This window comes from Penaeus monodon, chromosome 19, assembly GCF_015228065.2.
Source record: "Penaeus monodon isolate SGIC_2016 chromosome 19, NSTDA_Pmon_1, whole genome shotgun sequence".
Taxonomy (NCBI): domain Eukaryota; kingdom Metazoa; phylum Arthropoda; class Malacostraca; order Decapoda; family Penaeidae; genus Penaeus; species Penaeus monodon.
Genome location: NC_051404.1, coordinates 1,425,118 through 1,425,394, shown reverse-complemented (window position 1 = coordinate 1,425,394; position 277 = coordinate 1,425,118).

Below are 277 nucleotides of genomic sequence, written 5' to 3'. Positions count from 1 at the left end.
CCCGCCGACGCGATAGGGCCAAGCGCCTGTCACAGCCAACGCCTGGCATATGACTAACGCGCGGCAGTCAGGAACCCGCTTGGTATGAGGGGAGCGACGCCGGCATTACAATAATTGGCTTGGCGCTCGACGGGAGGGTAATTACAGGCAACTATTATGTATTAGGCTGTAAGTGCGTAAGTCTGCGCTCGTTCATCAGCAAACGAGCGAGACGCTTTATTTGGGCGAGTGTTTACGCTGCGACTTGAAATGTTGAGGGGGGGGGAGATGGAAGGAA